We start from the raw sequence: 12,021 nt of genomic DNA, 5'->3' as shown, positions 1-12,021 counted from the left end.
TTTATTTGAAACATTAATTTCTTTATGTTATATTTAGAATAATAAATTTAGAATATTCACGTTCCTGCTTCTCGTCCGCGGTTGATTCCTTGTTGGTCAAACCGGCGAATGTGAATACTTACACGTCTAAGAGCAGCACTGAAGTAAACATTGCACATCGCAGTGACCAAACGTGAATTTAATTGCGCCAGTAACAAGTAAAGCAATTGCAACCGCTTTCTCTACAAACAATATGTGATGTAACGCAATCAGATCTTGTACGAAATCCAAAGCGGTTTTGGAAATTTGTAAACAATGTATTCGGCTACCACAGAGCAAGTCCAGAGAGCAACTTGTAACGTACCAAATAAATTGATTGGTCTGAATGATATACAGTTTTCTGACAAAGACGTTCTGACAGCTATAGGGAAATGGAAGTTCTCCTCATCCCCTGAATCAGATGGGATTCCAGCAATTGTACTGAAAATACTACAAGGTATACAGCCCTAGGGGTTGTATGGAATGGTGACGTAGGACTAAATATTTAATATATGCTAAACTTAATATTATTATATGCTGCGCTTAACTGTTCATAGGTAACACTACCGTTTATTTTTGATAGTCGTTATTTTGAAACTAACGATGCATGAATACATGAAACTTTTACACTAGTAGTAGTTGCGAAAATTCTCATAACTCTTATCTTCAAGCATCTATAGTTCTGAAAAGAACCGATTCCATAATATTCAGTTGAAAATTCGTGCTACGGAACGCTGATAATCGCACCATGAATATTTTGAGTTGACTCGTATGCAGCTCTCGTTTCTCAATGTCGCGTACCTTTAACAGCTGCACTGCTCTCGCTTATGTGTAACAAACTAAACTGAAGCTGAATTTTCTACACGCAGTCTTTTGTATCGAGTTCAGAGCAGATTTTTGCAATTAAGGCGTGGCTACGTAGCTTCGAGAAAGAGGAACAAACCAAAACACCTTCGATACTACTGAGTGATTTTCATAAGCATCAAAAGAAAGGTTTTGCTTTCCCGATGCGCAAATCACATTGGTTCTTAGATTAACTAATTTTCGTTTCTAACATTTGACTGATAACGGTGTTCGAGTGAACACAAACAAACAATTAAACCGGATCACTCAATTTAGCAGTGCAAATTCTTGAAATGAGGGTCATATCTTGTTGTGATAAACTATTCATAGGTAACACTACCGTTTATATTTGGTGCGTCCTGGTCGTGATTGTAAAAATAATTATTTAGAAATAGATAAAAATTTCACACTAGTAGTAGTTGTGAAAATTCTCATAACTCTTATCTTCATCATCTTATAGTTCTGAAAAGAACCGATTTCATAATCTTCAGCTCGAAATGTAGCTACAGAATGCTGATGATCACACCACCACCGGTAGCATCGATTATTTTGTTGGCCGCGTATAAAATTTGCTCTCCGCTGTGCCCTCCAGCAGCTGTGCCAGCAAAATATCCTGCAGCGTACGATGGTTATTGTTGCTGCCGTGTGCAGAATACAGGTAACATGCTCCGCGGTGCCTGGAAGTTGACTCGTATGCAGCTCTCGTTTCTTAATGTCGCAAAGCTTTAACAGCTGCACCGCACTCGCTATTGTGGAACAAACTAAACTGAAGCTGAATTTTCCACACACAATCTTTTGTATCGAGTTCAGCGTCGATTTTTACCATTAAGGCGTGGCCACGTAGCTTATAGAAAGAAAGAGAAACAAACCAATACATCTTCAATACTACTGAGTGATTTTCATAAGCATCAAAAGAAAGTTTTTGCTTTCCCGCTGCGAAAATCACTCTGGTTCTTAGATTAACTAATTTTCGTTTCTTATGTTTGACTGATAACGGTGTTCGAGTGGGCACAAACATACAACTAAACCGGAAAATCACTCAATTTAGCAGTGAAAATTCTTGAAATGAGGGTTATGTCTTGTTGTGATAAACTATTCATAGGCAACACTACCGTTTATTTTTGGTGAGCTCTGGTCGTTATTGTAAAAATAATTATTGAGAAATAGATGGACATTTCACACTAGGAGTAGTTGTGAAAATTCTCGTAACTCTTATCTTCAAGCATTTATAGTTCTAAAAAGAACCGATTCGATAACCTTCAGCTCGAAATGTACCGGTAGCAACGATAAAATATAAAATTTGCTCTCCGCTGTGCCCTCCAGCAGCTGTGCCAGCAAAATATCCTGCAGCGTACAATGGTTATCATTGCTGCCGTGTGCAGAATACAGGTAACATGCTCCGCGGTGCCTGGAAGTTGACTCGTATGCAGCTCTCGTTTCTCAATGTCGCAAAGCTTTAACGGCTGCACCGCACTCGCTATTGTGAAACAAACTAAACTAAAGCTGAATTTTCCACACGCAGTCTCGAGTATCGAGTCAGCGTAGATTTTTACCATTAAGGCGTGGCCACGCAGCTTAGACAAAGACAAACAAACCAAAACACTTTGTTGAGTCAAAATATGTAGGCAGTGGAATTTATTTTGTCCATGTTATTGTTATCTGTGCTTGGGAAGCAAGCCAAGAACAAGGGAAATGTATGGGAAAGCTTGACCTTGGAACTTTTCACCTTTTTCCACCATTAAGCAGTGAAGCAACAATGTTGAACATAATATCAAAAAATTGTTACACATTTTATCTATCCACCGAAATATAAATGACTAAGATGCATTAAGTCGTTCGCTTGCTATAACCGTTTGAAATCTGACGCAACATTTGCCAGTTTCATTTTCATTTTCACAAAGTGTTATCTAGTATAGAAAACAAAGACGTAGTCCATTCTGTGCCGAACACGCATCAGTACTGGACGTGTTTGGTGATCGGTCCGATAGAGTATAAAACAAAAGACGTGTGAACAAGTGTTGGCATTGTTTGCCTGGTCGAGTGAAATAAATCCGGGTTCAAGGTCGTTCCTTTGTGCAACTGTTTCGCATCGTGACTGCCAGCTGGTGCGTAAGCCGATTTGGCTGCTGGCTGGATTGTGCTACAGCAGTGGACGAGACACAAACGAGGAAAAAGAAGAAGCCATCAGTGTCAGCGAGTCGTATCGCTGTGTGGAGTGATCTCACACCTGGCTCGCTGCTGGTGGCTGTTTGGTGCTGCTGTATTGGTGCTGCTGGCTGTAACGGCTGCTACTTCGAACGATCGGACAACCAACCTTACTGGAAGGGAGAAATAAAAAGGTACGTGTTCTTGTCAGCGCTAGTGCGCTAAACATAGCGCGATGGATGTAGATCCCTCGCCTCCCGCGCCACCATCCCCGAACCCCTCTGACCCTGACCCTTCTGTTACCCCCTCCCCTGTTCATTCTTCAGTCCCCCCTCGCCCCAGGCTTTACCCAGACGGAGCCCAGGGCAGCTATACTGTTTATTTTCGGCCAAAGGCAGGACCGAAATCGAAAAAGTTGAACCTCTTGCAGATTTCTAAAGACCTGACGAAGGAGTACAAGGGCGTGACCGAAATTTCCAAGGTCCGGCCTAACAAGCTCCGTGTCGTGGTCGGTAACCTGAAAGAGGCCAACGATATAGCTTGCTCTGAGCTCTTCACACGCGAGTATCGCGTTTACATACCCGCACGAGACGTGGAGATCGACGGTGTCATAACCGATTCGAGTCTGTCCGTCGAGTGTATACTGCAAAGTGCCAAAGGGTGCTTTAAGAACAAAACGTGTCCCGAAGTAAAGGTGCTCGACTGCAAGCAATTGCGGTCAGCATCGATCATCGGTGGCAAAACAGTATACACTCCGTCAGACTCGTTTCGAGTTACGTTCGCCGGGTCTGCACTACCAAGCCACGTCTCGATCCACCGGGTTCGTCTCCCTGTGAGGCTCTACGTGCCCCGCGTCATGAACTGCCTGAATTGCAAGCAGTTAGGCCATACAGCCGCCTACTGCTGCAATAAGGCACGTTGTGGCAAGTGTGGGGAGTCTCATGCGGAAGATTCTTGCAGTGTTAACGCTGAAAAGTGTATTCACTGCGGAGAAAATCTGCATGAGCTCTCGACATGTGCGGTGTACATGCAGCGCAGGGATAAAATAAAACGGTCTCTCAAAGAGCGTTCAAAGCGTTCCTACGCTGACATGCTGAAGAAGACCGTTACCACTTCTCCCGTTACTTCGAACCCCTTCGATCTGTTGCCCTCTGAGGAAACCGATTCTGACGATTCACCAGCGGGAGCATCTTACGCCAATCCTGGGGAGTCTAGAAAGAGGAAAAGTGTTTCCTCTCCTAAACTTCCCAGAAAAGGTCCTAAGATTTCTCAAAGTGAAATGAAGGTTACAAACAAACCAAACAGTGCTGCGGAAAAACCGAAGCAAACTCCTCCTGGGCTGGCAAATTTAAAGTCCCAGAAGGAGTTCCCAGCACTGCCAGGAACATCTAAAACCCCAGTTGCTCCTTTTACACTCCCAGTTGATGAAACAAACTCTGGATTAGTGAAATTTTCTGACATTGTGGACTGGATTTTTGAAACTTTCAATGTACCCGATCCAATTAAAATTTTTCTTACAGCATTCCTCCCAACAGTTAGATCATTTTTGAAGCAGTTGACTGCCCAATGGCCTCTCCTTGCAGCGATTGTATCCTTCGATGCCTAATTCAACTGCGTATATGAAGGATTCTATCTCTGTCTTACAGTGGAATTGTAGAAGTATTTTACCAAAAATTGATTCGTTTAAAGTTTTGATAAATAAAAACAAATGCGATGCATTTTCCCTTTGTGAAACTTGGCTTACTTCAAATATTGATCTCAACTTCCATGATTTTAATATTATTCGCCTTGATCGAGACACCCCATATGGAGGAGTACTTTTAGGGATTAAAAAGTGCTATTCTTTCTATCGTATTAACCTCCCCTCGATTCCAGGCATTGAAGTTGTCGCATGTCAAATGACAATACAAGGTAAAGAGCTTTGTATTGCCTCAATATATATTCCCCCCAGAGCACAGGTTGGGCAACGGCTGCTCTTTGATTTAATAGAACTTCTTCCCTCGCCACGTTTGATTTTGGGAGACTTCAACTCTCATGGCGTGGCTTGGGGTTTCCCATACAATGATAACCGCTCCTCTTTAATCTATAACCTTTGCGATGACTTCGACATGACTATTTTAAACAACGGTGAAATGACACGTATCCCGAAACCTCCAGCGCGCCCAAGCGCTTTGGATCTATCCTTATGTTCGACGTCGCTACGGTTGGATTGCACATGGAAGGTAATCCTCGATCCTCACGGTAGCGACCATCTGCCTATTCTTATTTCAATTACTAACGGGTCAACTCGCATGCGACCAATTGACATTCCGTATGACCTCACACGAAATGTCGATTGGAAGTTATACGAGGAAATGATTTCAAAAGCGGTCGAGTCGATTCAACATCATTCACCACTTGAAGAATACAACCTCCTCGCGGGCTTGATTCTCGACGCCGCGTTGCAAGCCCAAACGAAGAAATATCCCGGCGTAACGATCAAAGAACGGCCTCCCACTCCGTGGTGGGACCAAGAGTGCTCCGATGTCTACACGCAAAGATCCGACGCGTTTAAGGCCTACCAGACGGGAGGTATACCTGGCGACTATTTACGGTATTCGGAGCTTGATACCAAGCTTAAAAGCTTGGCTAAAGCAAAGAAACGTGGATATTGGCGTCGGTTCGTGAACGAGACGTCGAGGGAGACATCGATGAGCACTCTTTGGAACACAGCCCGAAGAATGCGGAATCGCGTAACGGTCAACGAAAGCGAGGAGTCTTCAAGTAGGTGGATATTTGATTTTGCCAGGAAAGTATGTCCGGACTCTGTTCCTGAGCAAAATATTGTTCGCGATGCGTCTCCGGGCCACGACGCGATAGAATCACCTTTTACGATGGCAGAACTTTCAGTTGCCCTCCTGTCCTGTAACAATAACGCGCCTGGATTAGATAGAATCAAATTCAACTTGTTGAAGAATCTACCCGGCAATGCCAAGAGGCGCTTGTTGAACTTGTTCAATAAGTTCCTGGAGCAAAACATTGTACCGCAGGATTGGAGGCAAGTGAAGGTGATCGCCATCCAAAAACCAGGGAAACCAGCTTCTAATCACAACTCTTATAGGCCGATTGCAATGCTATCCTGTATCCGGAAATTGATGGAAAAAATGATACTCCGTCGTTTAGACCACTGGGTCGAATCAAATGGTCTACTATCAGAAACTCAATTTGGCTTCCGCCGTGCCAAAGGGACGAATGATTGTCTTGCGTTGCTTTCAACAGATATTCAGCTGGCGTATGCTCGTAAAGAACAAATGGCGTCTGCGTTCTTGGACATTAAGGGGGCTTTTGATTCCGTTTCTATTGACATTCTTTCGGGTAAACTTCACCGACAAGGATTTTCTCCAATTTTGAACAATTTTTTGCACAATTTGTTGTCCGAAAAGCACATGCATTTTACGCATGGCGATTTGGCAACTTTTCGCATTAGCTACATGGGTCTTCCCCAGGGCTCATGTTTAAGCCCCCTTCTTTACAACTTTTATGTAAATGACATCGACGAATGTCTGGCAAATTCATGCACGATAAGACAACTTGCAGACGACAGTGTAATCTCTGTTACAGGAGCCAAAGCTGCCGATTTGCAAGGACCATTGCAAGATACCTTGGACAATTTGTCTGCTTGGGCTTTACAGCTAGGTATCGAATTCTCTCCGGAGAAGACTGAGATAGTAGTTTTTTCTAGGAAGCATGAACCTGCTCAGCTTCAAACACAATTAATGGGTAAAACGATTTCTCAGGTTTTGGTACACAAATATCTTGGTGTCTGGTTCGACTCTAAAGGCACCTGGGGTTGTCACGTGAGGTATCTGATGAAAAAATGTCAACAAAGAGTGAATTTTCTTCGTACAATAACCGGACAATGGTGGGGAGCCCATCCAGGAGACCTTATAAGGCTTTACCAAACAACGATATTGTCTGTTATTGAATACGGGTGTTTCTGCTTCCGCTCCGCAGCAAACACACATTTGATCAAACTGGAGCGAATACAATATCGTTGTTTGCGTATCGCCTTAGGTTGCATGCAGTCGACCCATACGATGAGTTTGGAGGTTTTAGCTGGAGTACTACCATTGAAAAACCGCTTCTGGAGCCTGTCTTCTCGTATTCTAATCAAATGTGAGGTCTTGAACCGTCCCGTGATTGAAAATTTTGAAAGGTTAATCGAACTTCATTCTCAAACCCGTTTTATGACATTGTATTTCAATCACATGTCCCAAAATATTAACCCTTCTTCGAATATTCCAAATCGTGTCGACTTATCAAATACTTCTGATTCTACTGTGTTTTTCGATACATCCATGATAGAAGAAACTCGTGGAATCCCGGATCATTTACGCGTGCAGCAGATCCCTAAAATTTTTTCCAATAAATATCGAAACATCAACTGCGACAATATGTACTACACTGACGGATCACTTTTTGATGGGTCCACTGGCTTCGGTATCTTCAATAACAATTTAACCGTCTCCCATAAGCTCGATAATCCTGCTTCTGTTTACGTCGCAGAATTAGCTGCAATTCAGTACACCCTAGGGATTATCGAAAAAATGCCCACGGACCATTATTTCATCTTTACGGACAGTCTCAGTTCCATTGAGGCTCTCCGATCGATGAAAGATGTTAAGCACTCTCCGTATTTCCTGGGGAAAATACGGGAACATCTGAGTGCTTTATCCGAAAAATCTACTCAGATTACCTTAGCGTGGGTCCCTTCTCACTGCTCGATACCGGGTAATGAGAAAGCGGACTCTTTGGCTAAGGTGGGCGCAACAAACGGTGATATTTATGAAAGACCAATTGCCTTTAATGAATTTTTCGCACTTGTACGTCAGAATACGATCATCAGTTGGCAAAATGCTTGGACCAGAGGGGAATTGGGAAGGTGGTTACATTCCATAATCCCCAAAGTATCGACGAACCCGTGGTTCAAGGGGTTGGATGTAGGTCGGGATTTCATTTGCGTGATGTCCCGGCTTATGTCCAATCACTATAGATTTGACGCGCTCCTCCGTCGTGTTGGGCTCGGGGAAAGTGGTATCTGTGCCTGTGGTGAAGGTTATCACGACATAGAGCATGTGGTTTGGTCATGCCCTGTACACCGTGACGCCAGGTCTAAATTAATAGCTTCCCTGCAGGCCGAGGGTAGACAGCCGGCTGTTCCTGTTCGTGATGTCTTGGCGAGCCGTGACCTATCCTACATGTCCCTTATATACGTTTTCCTGAAATCCATCCACGCCCCAGTCTAGTCCCGTTCCCCTCCGTCTACACCCAACAAAACGACAAGAACACGTTTGAACCTTAAGCACAAAACCAGCAACCAGACCCCGCACAATAGAACCAGGACCCAAGGACTACGAGCCTCTGTCCCAACTCACGACATCGTGGCTCAGCAGAACGAATCCATACATGCCATTCGACGATTATCAGTCGACCATTGAACAACAAAACACTGATTGGAAATCCCATGCTAGTTTTAAGTTAGACTCAATTTCAGCTCGTAGTCGGCAGCGAGGATAAAAAATTTGCTTTAGTTTTTAAGTCATCAGATATAATTGGCGCCGTTAAACATTAAATTGTATTTGTGCCGTGTCAAATAAATGTTATGTGAAGAAAAAAAAAAAAAAAAAAGACGTAGTCCTACGTCAAAATGTGCAACACTGCTGTGCCTCTTAGAATCATTTTCAACAAATCGTTAGCACAGTCGGAGTTTCCACTATTGCGGAAAAAATCATTTTGTTCCCTGTCTTCGGGCACGGCAACAAGCAAAACATTCTAAAACTTCATGTAATAACCCCGTTATGTGCTACTACTCGAGCTGCTTGATTTTTTTCGGAAACCTTCTTCTCGGTGAAATTGGGAAAAGATAAGTTCTACAATTTTTTAAATTCACCTGGTGTGCCTCAATGAACCAATCTTAGTCACCCTTTTCTATCCTATTTTGCTGCTAAATTATATTTGGCAATTGCCGTGGGTTACAAAGGCACATTGACATTTTCTGTGAATGGTGTTACAGAAATATTCTGATCATTAGTGTGACAAAATGTTCCGTGATGTTCGTTGAATTACCTAGGAATAAGTATTTCAATACCGATGGGCCGTTGATTTACAGTGTTCCAGGCCAAAATATTTGCAATATATGAATGTGCACAAATTTTTTTGACTAGGCAATATAGGCATGCTAACGTATGCATGATTTCTAATAACCAAGCAGCACTAACGCACTGAAAGCCTTTAAATGAACCTCTAAGCTAGTAGGTATGGGGGTGCATTCTTGCAGTAAAACAACTGGCAGAAAGGAACCAGGTCTGGTTATACGGAGTTTCTGGTCACTGCCGAGTGGTAATGAAAAAGCCGATACGTTAGCCAAACAGGGGTCATGTATCGATTTAATTGGCCCATAATCGTTCTGAGGGTTGACATCAGGTGCCTGGAAAGTAGAATTTAAAACCAAGGAACATCGGACAATACAAGAAAACTGGATTTGCTCAGCAGGGCTACGCCAGTCGAACCGCTTTATAACTGTTTGGTTTAAAAAAAGGAACTAATGACACAGGACTGTTTACAGGAAATTGTCCAAGTAAGCATTACCAATGGTTCCGGAGATATCAGCGGAACATGTTCCGAAAATATAATGGCTATGATCAACCATGCCGTACCATGCATCTTATTACTGGGGTGATCATATCAAGTGGCTTGGTCGTCATATGCCAAATGCAGATCTGTTCCCGGTGTGTGTTGGATACTCCCAGAGTATTGAGCCTACAGACTTGGGATCCTAAAACTTGTTCATTGATGGCCGTATTCACTGTTGAGGTCGTCATAGGCCACTTAAAAAGTATAAAAAAGATGGTTCACTCACCGATTCAAAAGCAACACAATTGTTGCTGGAAAAATATAACCATCAGAACAGCTCGTTAAACTATCTGTTTACTTTATTTCCTTTTTTTGACAAGTAAATTTAAATTCCTACAAATTATAAGTCCTGATTTCGACAGCAAACTAATCCTGACAATCAAAATTAAAAATTTCTAGCATCGTTGAGAAGTCACCAAAAAAAGCAAAGCCTTGGTGCTACATTCCGACTCGGAACTTGACCTTCTGTTTGTTATACACAGACTTCGCAGCCAACTGTTTAGTGTACAGGACAATTGCGGGGCTAGCGCTACGATCTCACTGACACTAACAGACTCTCCCGAGCCGAGACTCGAATCAACGACGACTGGCTTGCTAGGCCAGCATCGTACTTCGAAACCATTTGGGAGACCATTGTGTGATTGGCCACACAAACTAATTATTTACTAATATTTATTATAACTACTTAAGCTACTTACAAGCCCACCTAAAAAGCTATCCGTTCAAACATCTATACGGAGTATTTTGGTTTGCTATTGACTTTCAGATACCCTATACTTGGTTATTAGAATAAATCTGAGAAAAACAAGTGTAGAATCAAAAATAAACAAGAAATTTTATTTTAACAATGCATCTTCAAATTTTAAAAGCTAAGTGCTGAAAAGATATTTCAATTTTTATATCACAATTATTCCCATTATTCCACCCGTCGGTCAAGACATCGGTGGTTGAGATCTGTTCAGTGATAGCAATAAAATAAGTACTTTGAAACGATGTTAAAACATCTGTTGTAGCTACAGAAAGCGAGCTCATGGTTGGTTGAAAGCTGCGAAACTGAACCGAAAATAGTGGTTTTCAACTAAATTTTTTACTGATTTACTACTCATTGACATGCCAATTTTTGTAACACAAGAACAACCTGCGTCATTCGATCAAAACATTGGTGATCAAAATACGATCAATTGTAATCACATAATGTGATCTGGAAAAAACAACCAACATCGTGATATATTGTTGCGTGCCTGAGAGTGCGCTGCACCTCCTGCTATCTGCCTCTACCAACACCTAAATAATTTTGATGTCTCCTGCCGCACAGCGTAGCATGCGGCTGCTTTTGATATTTGCTTCTACAGGTCACAAAAAAAGAAGGCAATTCAAACGGCAATTCGATTGTCTTCCAGATCACAACACGATACTCACGCGTTAGCCTAATACGCGCTAACTGTGCATCAACAGCGGCAATGTATTTTTCACTTGGCTTGAAAATAAGTTTTCACTTGGCTTGAATGAGTCGCGGGAGTAGCTCGGTTGGCGCGCAGATGACGAGATTATTTTTTCGGACGAGAACCTGTTCGTTCTGGAGCAAACAGTCAATCGCCAAAAAGATCGAGTTTGGAGTGTGAGCCTCCAGCAAGCTCCTGCGGACAAGCTGAACGTCTCCCGGTTCCAAAATAAGACGTCAGTGATGGTTTGGGAAGCCATTTGCAAGAGAGGTAAACTTCCTCTTATTTTTATCGATAAAGGAGTCAAAATCAACGCAGCGTACTACCTGGACACGGTTTAGAATAAAAATGTTCTGCCTCAAGCTGAACTATTGTTTGAAGACGATTACTACTGCTTCCAGCAAGATGGCGCCCCATCCCACACCGCAAAGGTTGATTAGGCGTGGTGTGAGGAAAACTTGACGGATTGCAATTCGAAGAATGAATGGCCTCCGTCGTCCCCGGATCTAAATCCACTGGATTATTTCGTGTGAGGATACATAATGTCGAAGCTGAACGACTATAAAATAACAAATTTGGAGCAATTCAAGCGAGTTATCACGAAAATCTGGGACGAGATGCCGATGGAGCACGTGCGACGACTTTCCGAGACGTCTGAAGCTGGTTCGATCAGAGAAAGGTGGTGTAATTCCGAGATGTCGTCTGTGGAGTATCTTTATGAGTTACTGAATAAAGCTATGAAAGCCAGATTCAGATTTTCTTCTTATTCTTTGAAATATTGAGATTTTCCTGTGTGACCGGACTTTTTTGTCACCCTGTAATAACATTCTAACAGCAGAATGTTCAATTGTCCGATTAAGAAGAAGGAGTGCCACCAACTATCCGTAAAAGCTTTACCTTC

General features: G+C 42.6%; 1 protein-coding gene across 15 annotated transcripts in view; it reads left to right on the top strand.

The window, feature by feature from the left end:
* Positions 1–12,021, top strand: part of LOC129726709 (ATP-binding cassette sub-family C member Sur) — a 179,363-nt gene that overhangs the window by 119,538 nt on the left and 47,804 nt on the right. The window lies entirely within an intron of this gene.

This window comes from Wyeomyia smithii, chromosome 3 (assembly GCF_029784165.1).
Source record: "Wyeomyia smithii strain HCP4-BCI-WySm-NY-G18 chromosome 3, ASM2978416v1, whole genome shotgun sequence".
Taxonomy (NCBI): Eukaryota; Metazoa; Arthropoda; class Insecta; order Diptera; family Culicidae; genus Wyeomyia; species Wyeomyia smithii.
This window is presented reverse-complemented; position numbering and strand designations above follow the sequence as displayed.